This window comes from Culex quinquefasciatus, chromosome 3 (assembly GCF_015732765.1).
Source record: "Culex quinquefasciatus strain JHB chromosome 3, VPISU_Cqui_1.0_pri_paternal, whole genome shotgun sequence".
NCBI classification, from domain to species: domain Eukaryota; kingdom Metazoa; phylum Arthropoda; class Insecta; order Diptera; family Culicidae; genus Culex; species Culex quinquefasciatus.
In genome coordinates this window covers 97,425,079-97,438,586 of record NC_051863.1, presented here as the reverse complement: position 1 = coordinate 97,438,586, position 13,508 = coordinate 97,425,079, and positions in this window count along the sequence as shown.

Here is a 13,508-nt window from a genome sequence, read left to right as displayed (position 1 = left end):
TCTCGAAAGGGCGCATGGGGTGCTTGTTTAGATTGCAAAAGGGCGCTAACAGTCAATCTTTAAACTCAATAAATAATACTTTGGTATATTTTACATATATTTTGCTGGTTCGAATCCCGCGGCGGACGCTCTAAAATTCTAAGTGTAAATATGAGTATCCGGCGCCGTCGCTCTGTGCCTTACTCAAACAGGGCGGCGAAGTCCTTGTAGTTAAAAGGAAGACAGTGGTTGGTCTAGTACCGGCCGACAGATATAAAGTCAACATCGATTTTTTTATATATTTTACATTGGTGTCCTGTTGCAATACACTTTTTGAATTGGCGCTGCAAATCGTGTTGAATAGCGCCATGAAGGGGGGCGTTAATTCGGAGTTTGAGCGAATTTGAGATTTTTGCGCAAATGAGAGTTTTGGCGTAAATCGGAAGAGGGAAGGACCGTTCACTTGTGAAGCGTAAAACGGGGTTTTAGTGAAGAAATGTAGCAATAATTGCTCAAAACAAGTTTTCTTTTTTTAATATTATGAGTAGTTTTCTACGATTTCGCAGTTTTTTTTCACGATTTTTAACTTTTCATTTTTTTGATTTGGATGAAACTATACCATGCACCATGCATTCTCTATGTCAAAAGAAGCAATTTTGCATCATTCGTTTTTCTATACAAATGTACATAGTGTATATACAATTCTGGGGGCTGGTCATATTAAATTTATATGCAAATGAATGAATTTATATATCTTGACAAGGGATTTTCTGATCGATTTGGTGTCTTGGGTAAAGCAAAAAATCCGATTTTTTATGTTTTAGGGGACTAAAAAAGACATCTTCGGAGCTTTAGTGATGGTACAAAATCTGGTTTAAGAGATATGATTTTTTTGAAGAAAAAAAAAACGAAAAAGTGGACAAAAAAGGTTGAAGCAATTTTGTTAACAAAATGTACCGTTTTCAGGTTGAAGCTAATTTTAGGACTGCATTTTCAATTCATTTTAAAATAATACTTCTGGAATTCAAAGTACCTACCCCTAAAAAATATTTTTGAAGAGCCAAGAAAATTTTGTACAATTTTCCCTCTGAAACTTTCAATTCGAGCAATTTGATTCTGAGATACACAATCTCAAAGAAATCAAATCGATGAACTTGATTTTTCTAAGTGTTAATCCATTGCTGCCCATTTTTTCGATTTTTTTTAATTTTCCCTTGTCATTTTGAGCAACTTTTGTTCTACGAAAAACTTTACTTCTCTTGATTTATGTTGTTTTTGTTCGATTTTTAGTTTTTATATTTGCATTTATAGCCGGGACCGTGGTGTAGGGGTAAGCGTGATTGCCTCTCACCCAGTCGGCCTGGGTTCGATCCCAGACGGTCCCGGTGGCATTTTTCGAGACGAGATTTGTCTGATCACGCCTTCCGTCGGACGGGAAGTAAATGTTGGCCCCGGACTAACTTAAAAAGGTTAGGTCGTTAGCTCAGTCCAGGTGTATGAGTCGTCTCCCTGGGTCCTGTCTCGGTGGAGTCGCTGGTAGGCAGTTGGACTAACAATCCAAAGGTCGTCAGTTCGAATCCCGGGATGGATGGAAGCTAAGGTGTAAAAAGAGGTTTGCAAATGTCTCAACAATCCAAGCCTTCGGACACTTAGTTTCGAGTAGGAATCTCGCAATCGAGAACGCCAAGGCAATGCTGTAGAGCGAATAATTTGATTTTTTTTTATTGATTTGCATTTATCTTGTTTAGTTGATATTTGTTTTTGGTAGTATTTGGCCTATTTTAGCACCTAATTTGTCATGTTTTTACAGCCAATTTTTCATTATTTTTTGTATGTTTTTCATTTTTTTACTCTAGAACACACCATTATCATTTAAATTGTTAAAAAATGCTTAGAGGTATAGTCTGAGACAATAGAAAAAAAAGTACAGAAAATATTAGTGAAAAACACAGCCAAGAAAAACAATCATTTTTTAAAACATTGGTAAAGTCACATAAAACAAGTCACACGTTCAACCCTAAGAATTTATCAAATTCTTTCATCAAGTTCTTTTTTCCAATGCTTTTTAAAGGTCGAAAATTGGTTAAAAATTGATTTTTAGCGAATTATTAGATCGAACCCCGTCTAGAGGTGGGGTTGGGTTGTAGCTGGATAAACTGAACGTGTTCAACTGATCATAACTCGGACTTACTAGTCCGTTTTTCAATCGACCTTTCTTTGCATTCCCTATGTCAAAAGAAGCAATTTTGCATCATTTGTTTTTCCATACAAGTCTCCATACAATTTTGAGGGCTGGAATGGGTATGTAAACGTATGAAATTTTGTATCTTTGGACGGAATTTTCTGAAAATCTGAATAATTAGATAAGAAACTTCATTTTTGGGTCAAACATTTGTAACAGACTGTGGCGGAGTCTGTGGACTCGCCCTTTGCGTCATTAGTCGTGTCATCGTATTGACAGTTTAATGTCCGGTGTAAATAAAGAGTCAGTCTGATTTTAACCTGTACGTAAACGGTCGTTTTTATTTCGATGCGCCCTCATTGCGATTATCCACACTGGTGACCCCGACGACTAAAGTTAAAACTGAAGGCAAAATGCCAGAGGCCGAAACAAACACGGATGCGAACGAGGAGGCCGCCGGAGCCGAGAATGCCGCCTCGGCCGCATCGGTAGCTGTGAGGTTACCCGATTTCTGGCGCAACGACCCGCCATGTGGTTTGCACAGGCTGAGGCCCAATTCGCCCTGGCCGGCGTTGTTCGGGACCACACGAAGTATAACCACATAGTGGCCAAAGTGGACCAGCAGACAATTTGCCACATAGCGGACTTGGTCACTGACCCTCCTCTAACCAACAAGTATCCCGCAATCAAAAGTCGGCTCATTTCCGTTTCGTGATGTCACCTCAAGGCAAACTCGAACAACTTCTCGGTTCGTGTGACCTCGGTGACATGCGTCCCACACACCTGCTGGCCAAAATGCAGGAGCTGTCAATGGGACTGAACGTCAACCCCGAATTGCTGAAGATGCTGTTTCTCCAGAGGATGCCGGCGAACGTCAAAGCGATACTTGCCATCAGCGACGGGAGTTTGACCAAGTTAGCGGAGATGGCGGACAAGATGCTGGAGTCGGCGCTGAACGTTGCCGCTGTTGCTGCGAATCCCGGTCCAAGCAGACAAGCCGTATCAACAGCTGCGCACTCGGAGGATATGTCAACAGACGATTTGCGCGAACAAGTTGCTTTCCTGACGGCGGAGGTTCGGAGGATGCGGACAAGATCAACTTCGAGGGGCCGATCTGTATCGAGGTCCGGGCGTTCTGCGGAGGAGATCTGTTGGTACCACAAGAAGAGCTGGCTCGGGCCACAAGGTGCCGAGAGCCGTGTCAGTTTTCAAAACATAGTGATCATCCGCTTCACGCCGCTGGAGTTCGGACGGTGCTTCGGCTGGCCTATCGAAAAGTTCAAAGAATTTCCTGATTGCTGGGATGGCAATAATTGGCGCTGACTTCCTCGCAAACTTCGGTCTTCTCGTCGATTTGAAGAACCATCGCCTCACCGACGGAAAAACAGGACTGCAGTCATCGGCCGGATTGACATCTGCGGCTGTTTTCGGCGTGACTACGGTTGGGTTCGACCATCCGTTCCGAGACCTTCTGCAGGAATTCCGGGTTATCACCGTCCCGAACTCGATGCAAACAGCTGCAAAGCACGACGTCAAGCATTTCATCGAAACAAAAGGTCCCCCCGTTGCATTCAAGGTTCGTCGCTTGGCACCGGACAAGGTCGACGCAGCAAGAGCGGAGTTCAAGGTTATCGCGCGCTCAATAAGGTGACTGTCCCAGACAGGTATCCTGTTCCTCATATACACGACCTTTTGTATGCGTTCCAGGGAAAGTCCATTTTTACAACGTTGGACATGATTCGCGCCTACCACCAAATCCCTGTGAACGAGGAGGATATAGAGAAAACGGCCGTAATCACACCGTTCGGCCTTTACGAGTTCCCCAGGATGCAGTTCGGCCTATGCAACGCGGGGCAGACCTTTCAGCGGTTCATGCATAAGGTGCTCGGCGACCTGGACTTCGTCGTCGTTTACATGGACGATATCTGTATTGCATCTGCCACCGCGGCGGAGCACAAGCAGCACGTGCGGAAGGTTTTCGAGCGCCTACGAGATTTCGGATTGGTCATTAACATGGCCAAAAGCAAGTTCGCTCGGGAACAAGTTGAGTTTCTCGCCTACGTCGTCAGCCACGAAGGTGTTCTGCCGCTTCCGGATCGTGTGAAAGCTGTGAGCGATTTCCCGGAACCAGCGACGGTGAAAGATCTGCGGCGGTTTTTAGCGCTCTTGAACAGCTACAAGCGATTCATCCCACATGCTACCGATGTCCAGCTTGCGTTGCGAAACCTCATCCCCGGGAACAAGAAAACGATACCCGAAAGCTCGTTTGGACGGAGGAAGCCCGATCAGCCTTCCGGGAGTGTAAGCGGTCTCTTTCGGAAGCCACGTTGCTGCACTATCCGGATTCCAGAAAACCGCTGGCATTAATGGTCGACGCTTCTAACACGGCGGCGGGGGCAGCTCTGCAACAGCTGGATGGCGCAACCTGGAAACCCTTGGGTTTCTTCTCAGAGAAATTTTCTCGAACTCAACAGGAATACTCAACGTTTGGCCGTGAGTTGCTAGCGGCTAAGAGAGCGGTCGAGTATTTTCGATACATGGTCGAAGGCAGGAAGTTCGTGGTTTTCACCGATCACAAGCCGTTGACATTCGCGATGGCTTCGAATTCCAACAGTCGCCTTCCACACGAGCAGCGCTATCTGAAGTACATTTCGTGCTTTACGACCGACATTCGACACATCAGCGGTAGGAAGAACGTTGTGGCTGATGCACTGTCGCGGGTTGCGACAATTTCGATGCCTTGTCCGATTGACTACGAGCAGATGGCGGTGGACCAGGCTGTCGACAACGAACTGCAGCAGCTGTTGACTTCGGGCACGTCGTTGAAGCTGGTGCTGAAACAAACCTCGCTTGCTACCAAGCCACTCTACTGTGACGTCTCCGTGGACGGTAGAATTCGACCGTTTGTCCCTGCGCAGCATCGTAACTCCGTTCTACAGTTCCTCCATTCGATAGCACATCCGGGAATTCGAGGAACTCGTCGTCTGTTATCTGACCGATTCGTTTGGAGTTCTATGAACAAGGATGTGAGGAGCTTTGTGAAGTGCTGTGTTGATTGTCAAAAGTCCAAAATTCACCGGCACACCCGAGCACCCTTTGAATCGTTCAATCTTCCCAAAGCACGTTTCCGACACATACACGTGGACTTAGTCGGACCCTTGCCCCCATCGAACGGTCAACGGTACCTGCTCACCATCGTCGACAGGTTCACACGATGGCCCGAAGCTGTTCCACTTGCCGACATGACCGCCGAAACCGTCGCGTGGGCTATTTGCTCGTCTTGGATAGCACGATTTGGGGTGCCGGAGCAGATCACAACGGACCAAGGGAGACAATTCGAGTCGCAGTTGTTCCGTGAACTGGCGATGCTAACGGGTTCCAAGCACACGCGGACGACGGCATATCATCCCCAGGCCAACGGATTGGTGGAACGGTTCCACAGGACGCTAAAGGCTGCAATCATGGCAGTTGATTCTGCTCACTGGGTGGACCGGCTGCCCATCATTCTGCTGGGACTGCGTTCTGCGCTTCGCGAGGACCTCGGCTGTTCGGTCGCCGACCTAGTCTACGGCCAGCCATTGCGACTTCCCGGTGAATACTTCGAGCCTGCTACAACCGGAACTCTGCAGTCGGACTTCGTGAAGCAGTTGCAGCGCGCAGTTGGGCAACTGAAGCCGCAGAAAGTGATGCATCACGCAAAACCATTAGTGTTTGTTCAAGATGAGCTATCTAAATGTAGTCATGTTTTTGTTAGAATTGACGCAGTTAAACGCCCCCTTCAGAGACCATACGATGGACCGTTTGAAGTTGTAGAACGACATGAGAAGTTTTTAGATTTGTTGATTAACGGAAAGCGACAGCGCATTTCTTTGGATAGATTAAAACCAGCTTTTTTGTGTGACGAAAACGTTGCAAATCATCCACTAGATGATCCTAGCACCAAAGTTACCCCATCAGGTCATAGGATCCGCTTTCTGGTGTAACTGGGGGGAGTACTGTGGCGGAGTCTGTGGACTCGCCCTTTGCGTCATTAGTCGTGTCATCGTATTGACAGTTTAATGTCCGGTGTAAATAAAGAGTCAGTCTGATTTTAACCTGTACGTAAACGGTCGTTTTTATTTCGATGCGCCCTCATTGCGATTATCCACAAGACTTTTTGAGTATAAAAAATGAAAAAAGACAATTTTGAATATATTTCCATCGATTCCTTGACTTTTCCGAAGAAACGTCCTAGAAAATCGATAAAAAGTAACAAAGTTGCTACATGAAACAAAGATATATTCCCAGAAAATGTTCCGAAAAGGCACCTCTCTCATAAACAAAATTTAAAAAATGATAAAATAATTAACATATTAAAAAAAATACTATCAACGCCTGAAAAGCACCATAGAAATGATAAAAATATTTTGAAAATAAGATTTCAAAGAAAGTTTCACAACACGTAAAAAAAATTATGAAAAAAGCTAGCTTAAGCAACATAAAAATGATAAAAAAAATTGCACCTTGTGATGGAATAAAAATGTTAAATAAAACAATTTGACTACCTTTTTGAAAATATAATTTCACTACAGGTGCTTTCATGACAAAATAAAAAAATGAAAAAAAGTAGAGCAACATAAACAAAGATCAAAGATATTTTGAAAATAGGATTTTACCAGTGGCGTTTTGTTAAAATAAAAACAAAATAAAATTATTTGAGATTGGTGTGTGAGCGTTTGCCGCGTTCGGTTCGTTGCTCTCCGCGTCAGTTTGGTTTTGTTTTCTAAAGTGTTTTTTCGGAGTATTCGGTCCATATTTTGGTTTGTTCGGCCCGGGTTTTTCCAGGGAACCTGGAGACCTGTTGGTTCTGAGTGTTCTCTAACGTGTTTCCGTAAAAAATCCGGATTTTCGATACCGGTTGTGCTCCATCGGTTGTTTGCACTGGTATTTGTGTTGAGGGCGGCCTCTCACTCTTAATGTGTGTGCGTTGTATCGTCGTGTTTTTTCGTTCTATGCGAGCAATGTTGGGGTGATGACTGGTCGAGTGCGCTGGCGGGTGGATCATCAAATGAGGAAATGGCTTCGCTAGGCTCCTCCTGAAGATTGACCGTGGTGAGGCGGCATTGCATCAGGCCGTGCTGGGCCGTTTTTTCGCCATTCGTCCGGTGGCGCGCGGACCAGAGGAGCTGCAGGAAGCCCATTCGGAACTGACATTTTTGGTGAGCCCGTTCTGATTGCGTGCGTGTGTGGTAGTGTGTGTGTTGTACTGTGACAGAGAATGAATCATGTATGCGTGTGCGTGCGCGTTTTAAAAATTGACAGTTTGGATCAGGGTGGGTCTGCTGTTTCAAGGTAGGCTTACTTAACCCTCTAAAGTCCATGGCTGCTAATATTAACAGATATTAACTGAGCGTTACAACTTTGCGTTTTTCTCTCTTTCTGTGGAATGCTTGAATTTAGAAAGTCGACGGCACAGGATCACTTCAAACTGCCATGATATCAGAAATCATACAACTTTTCGTTTATAAAATTTTGACTGATGAACTGTTATGAATATTTTAATTGATTTTAACTATGGCCACAATTATCTATTTTAATGAATATTTTTTAATATGTCATAAAAAAATGTCATGTTTTTATGATCTGATGTTTGATTAACTATTTTAAAGTATTTAAGTTTACTGGTATAACAAGTTGTGTGTAAGAGTTGGTATGAATGAGCTTGATATATATTAATCAATTTATTTCCAGGTTTTTCAGATTAACTTCATAATTAATGATAAAAGTGCGCGCGCCAAATCGATTTTTTTTAAATCAGTTGCGTCTTTTATTTTTTAAGATTACATTAATAGTTTTGTGATTTTAAAAGCCCTTCCTATATCATCGTTGATCAGAAGGTACGGCGTCGGGTAAATTGTGCAATTATTTTTCAAACAATGTGATAAATTTTCACGGTAAAAAACTCATTTATATAGAATCGTTTATCAAAAGACTCTAACATTTAGGATAGACAATTAGCGCGCGTTTTTGAATTTTTTGATTCGACTGTCGGGACGCATTTTTTTTCGCGTTCCGTTTTCGGCGATCGTCGTCGGTGTGATTTTCTCGTTAGTTATGTATTTGATACACATCACAGCCGGGTATCTTTGTTCTATGATTTGCAATTGTTTCACGGGAAGATTCGTTTTAAATTGCGTTAGCAAAATATAAATTATCATTCAATTCGACCATTCGTTTCCCGCGAATCGCGGCGACAAATATTGTTTCAACGCGATTGTTCAAGTCCTTCAGATAACATCATAACTCATCAGTCATTAATTGGTCGCTCATCTTATAATAATTTAAAAGTATAAATAGTCTCAGGTCAACTCTACGTAAATATGTAACGCTGAGTTTAATATTTCACCTTTTAAACACACATAATTTTGATTCTATCTTTCCACAGCCGGCTGTCTAAGATTGAATCATTTATGCTAAACTCAACACCAAATAACCGGGAATGGTCTCATCCGCATCATCCGACTGTTTGCCTTGAGAATACATAATACATCACCCTATTCAACGAAATTCATTGATTATTGGGCCACATCATCATCCTCTATGATGAATCCTGGCCATTACCCTTCCCCACTAACAAAATCCCAAGTAGAAGTAGTTTTCCGGCACACGCGGGTGTGGATATCGTATAGAACCCACCCTTGGTAGCAGCCTGTGCTAACTAACATTCCCGTCCCATCCCCTCGAGATCTACAAACTGACATGGCGGGCGCCGTTGGTGGCCAACGACTGTTTCCTATTTGCACCGGCTCTAGTTTTGATGATCGTGATGTTTTATCTTTTCAGCGCATTCATGCATGCTGTTGATAAGGGAAACATCATTTGATCGTTGAAGCGTGTGACCGGTTGTGCTGATGGGATATTACGGTCCTGTTCAGCAACGGAGAAGGACAACCATGGGTGGTCTCTCATGCTCATGCTCATGCTCAAAAACAAAATAAAATTATTTGACTATCGGCGCTCCTCAAGCTATAAAAACTGTTCAAAATGAGTCAAACAAAGTTTGCCAACCGGCGCAAAAAAATGTTGTAGCTAGAACGCTTAACAGAATTTTTATTTTTTTTATGTTACCGTACGCCAAACTTTGTTTGGCTCTTATTAAACAGTCTTTATGTTGCAAGAGGGGCGTCGTTAGTAAGACTTTTTTTTTGAATGTTTTAATTTTGTCATAATAGCGTTTCCAGTAAAATCTTATTTTTAAAATATTTTTTTATCATTTTTAAGGCTTTGGGAAAAGATTATTACTTTTTTTTCAATAATTTTACCAATTTTTTTCCCCACTCATAAGGGTGCCTCCAGTAAAACTTACATATTGAGAATTTACATAAAAATGATTACGTCTTAGGAGCGCCCCCGTTCCATTTTCCATATCGAGAATTTGCATGATTTTTTTAAGTCGTGAAGGCGCCTCAAGTCAAATTTTTCATATCGAGAATCCGTCAAATATTTCATAATCGAGAATCCATAAACCACGTGGACACTTTAGGGGGGGGGGGGGTATGGCGATTGTCCACGCTCCATACAAAAAAGATTTTTTTGTATGGACAATAGTCCACGAAGAGGGGGCAGGGGGCGGGTGAGAATCCCAAAAAGTGTCCACGTGGTTTATGGATGGTCCCAAGGGCGCTTCCAGTCAAATTTTCATAACAAAATTTGCATGATTTTTTAAGTCGTAATGGCGCCTCCAATTAAATTTTCATATTGAGAATTTTCATAAAAATGTTTAAGTCATAGGGACGCCTCCAGTCAATTTTGATAATAAAAAATTGTATGATTTTTTTAAAGTCGTAGGGACGCATCCATTAAATTTTTCATAGCGAAAATTGTCATGATTTTTTAAGTCGCCTCCTGTCAAATTTATAACATTGAGAATTTGTTTTAAAAAATTAAGTCGTAGGGGCCAGTTAAATTTTCATAAAAGAATTTGTATGATTTTTTAAGTCATAAGGGCGCCTCAATCCAAGTTGCCATATCGAGAATTTGCCTTTAAAGTCGTAGGGGCGTCTTCAGTCATATTTTTACATTGCTAATTTGTATTTAAAAATAATTCATAGGGGCGCTTCCAGTCAATTTTTCATATCTAGAATTTGCATGATTTTTTAAGTCGTAGGGGCGCCTGCAGTCAAATTTTTAATGTTGAAAATATGTTGAAAAAAAAATAGGTCGTAGGGGCTCCTCAATTGCTCCTCAAGTTAAATTTTGAAAATTTTCATAAAAATGTTTTATTCATAGGCATAGGTCAAATTTTCATAAAAAGAATTTGTATGATTTTTTTAAAGTCATAAGACCCCCAAGCAACACACTTTGTCAGATAAACGTATTTCCAAACTGGTTGTATAACCGATCGGCCTCGTTACCACAACTTGTTTTACAACTCCTGTGCATTGGAAAAAGCGCACTTTTTTCTGTTGTATAACTTGCCAGGATAAGATGCAAGTTATCAGAGTAAGTTGTACAAATGTATTTGACAACATTGTGCTAGCTAACAAGAGATTCAACGAAAAAAAGGGGGCGTGGTTAACGGCTGTGCTGTCAAATCAAAGCGCACACTGAAAAGGAAAGATAGATTGAAAACAGTTGTCTAACCGTTACCCAACTTACATGTAAACAAACAGTTCTTATTAGAATTTAAATCAACGACGAAGCCAATAAGAATAGTATTTCTGACTATTTTGGTACGCTTGTTTCTGCCCGATTTATTTAGAAAAAAATAGAAATTTTATGAAAAAAAAACCTTTCGCAATCTCTAACTGTGATTCTTGTGAAACCCTCTTCATAGCGAACTTTTAGATTTTCCTTTTTGATGAACTTCGTCTTTCCCAAGATTCGATCCGATGACTTCGACGATTTGTTGTTATCTCCAGGGTAGGTCCAGGCGCGCTTCCACATCTCTCCACGAGGCTTCATAGTAAACAAGCTGGCCTAAACATCAATAAGAAGGCTGCTGTCAGCTTTGTTATACAGCAGTGAGCTATACAACTTAACTCCAGAAAAGGCTGTCATTGGAAATTAAGTTATATAAGTTTTTTTCATGTCAGTTTTTATAACTCAATTATGTAACTTTGTTGTAACAAACCGTTTCAACTGTCATTTCGATTACCGTACCACGGAGTAGCATTGAAAATTGGTGTGATTTTAATTTGTTGTTTTCTCTTTCACGAACTCCGTAAGCTGATATTTTTTGTAGCTTTTACCGGCGATATGTTTATAAATAATCGGTCAACAATTGAAATTATTGCAATCTTCGACAAATAAACATTATTGAAACTCTAAATACCTCACGTACAAATTTACACCACCTAACAACACGCAATGTCAAGTTGAATATGTTTGTTGATTATCAGTTTTATAACATATTCCCCGATAACATTTGTGTAACAAAGCGAGAAAACCTAAGGTTATTTTTAGAATGGTTAGCCACGCCCATTTTTCAGAAGATGCCGTCACATGACAATGTTAGATAAGCGGTGAAACAAACAGTGCAATATTATTCTTATTCAACAAACTGTTTTCGAGGAAAATATTGCGTGAGGATTTTCCCTATGTTGTGTTTTAAAGTTGGAAAAGAGTGAAGTTGACTGTGTTTAAATACTTTTGTGGCACAAAACACGATAGTTACATAAGTCAGTTATACAAGCAGTGAAACAAACTGTTATTTAAGTTACGTTCAGATTTTTCTCGTATGTTTATCAAAAACAATTGTCTAACTATTATTCAACAGTCGACAAGTTATGAGTGCTACTTGGGCCGCCTCCAGTTAAATTTTCATTATAAAATTTGTATGTTTGTTTTAAGTCGTAGGGGCGCCTCAAGTAAAATTTTTATATGGCATATTCGTATTGAAAAAATAATGTCTTAGTGGCGCTTCCAGCTAAATTTTCATAATTTTCATAAAAATGTATTAGTCATAGGGCCGCTTCCAGTAAAATTTCACAAATCGAGAATTTGCAAGATTTTTTTAAGTAATAAGGGCGCCTCCAGGGAAGTTTTCATAACAAAATTTATATGATTTATTTTTTTATTTATTTAAAGTCGTAGGGGCGCCTCTATTTAGTTTTTCATATCAAGAATTTGCATGATTTTTTTTAAGTCGTAGGGGCACTTCCAGTCAAATTTTTATATTGCATATTTGTATTGAATAAAAAAATTAAGTCTTAGGGGCGCCTCCAGTTGAATTTTCATAATTTTCATAAATATGTTTTAGTCATAGGGGCGCCTCCAGTAAAATTTTACATATCAAGAATTTGAAAGATTTATTTTTAAGTAATAAGGGTGCCTCCAGCCAAATTTTTATAACAAAATTTATATGATTTTTTTAAAGTCGTAGGGGCGCCTCCATTCAATTTTTCATATCGAGAAATTGCATGATTTTTTTAAGTCGTAGGGGCGCTTCCAGTCAAATTTTTATATTGCATATTCGTATTGAAAAAAATTAAGTCTTAGGGGCGACTCCAGTTAAATTTTCATAATTTTCATAAACATGTTTTAGCCTCCAGTCAAATTTTTCATATTGAAAATTTGCATGATTTTTTTAAGTCATAAGGGCGCCTCCGGTCAAATTTTTATATTGCATATTCGTATTGAAAAAGATCAAGTCTTAGGGGCGCCTCCAGTTAAATTTTCATAATATTCATAAAAATGCTTTAGTCATTAGGGCGCTTCCATTCAATTTTTTAATATCGAGAATTTGCATGATTTTATTAAGTCGTAGGAGCGCCTCCAGTCAAATTTTCATATTGCATATACGTATTGAAAAAATAATGTCATAGGGGCGCCTCCAGTTAAATTTTCATAATTTTCATAAACATGTTTTAGTCATAGGGGCGCCTCCAGTCAAATTTTTCATATCGAGAATTTACATGATTTTTTTAAGTCATAAGGGCGCCTCCAGTCAAATTTTCATAACAAAATTTGTATGATTTTTTAAAGTCGTAGGGGCGCCTCCAGTCAAATTTTCATAATTTTTATAAAAATATTTTTGTTATTAGGGCGCACGCCATGGCGGAAGGCAATTATTATTGAAATTGAATGTACCTAAAATGTGTTGACGTTGCTGGGATTGTTGTTGTTGGAGCTGGATATGCTGTTGGTGTTGTTGCTGCTGGGATTGTTGTTGTTGATTATGTTGTTGGTGTTGTTGTTGCTGGGATTGTGAATGTTGTGGATTTTGTAATAAGTTGACTGGTTGTTTTACTAAGTGTTGTGCAAGCTGATTGTGGCACAGGCGGTGAAGCCGGTCGTTACGTTGTTCTAAGTGGAAATTGTTGTCAAAGAAGCTGTAATCGAGCTCGTAATCGATCTCATCGAGGTC